Here is a 496-nt window from a genome sequence, read left to right on the forward strand (position 1 = left end):
ACATGATGCTTTCAACTAACCAATACACCCAAAAAATATCCATAAAAAATCAATACGCCAAAAAACGCATGAACTAAAGCAAAAAACTAATTTTAAGATGGCGATTCAAATGAGAGCCTTAAAGAGATCGACTGTCCCAAATTGTGCATATTGGTGTGTAACTAGAATTCAGAAAAAGAAGAAAATTGTTATGATTTGGGCCCATTTGTAGCTTAAAAGGGCCGTCAAGGTGCGTTGGGGGAGCAAAAGAAAGTAGAAATTCCTATTCTTCGCCAATCGATGTACGAATTGTTGTTACAACGCATCAACACCTGAATAGCGGACCAGCCCATCTAGCCTAGTTGTTCGCCGTGCGAGCATAAGTTTCTACCAAATTTTGTTTCCATTATTTTATTTTATTTCATTTCATTTCTCTATGGTTTTCGATGGTTTCCTTTTTTATTTTTTCTGTCTTTTATTTTTCATTTCTTTACTCCTTTAAATTTTACTTTTTCAT

Source organism: Triticum aestivum, chromosome 7B (assembly GCF_018294505.1).
Source record: "Triticum aestivum cultivar Chinese Spring chromosome 7B, IWGSC CS RefSeq v2.1, whole genome shotgun sequence".
NCBI lineage: Eukaryota > Viridiplantae > Streptophyta > Magnoliopsida > Poales > Poaceae > Triticum > Triticum aestivum.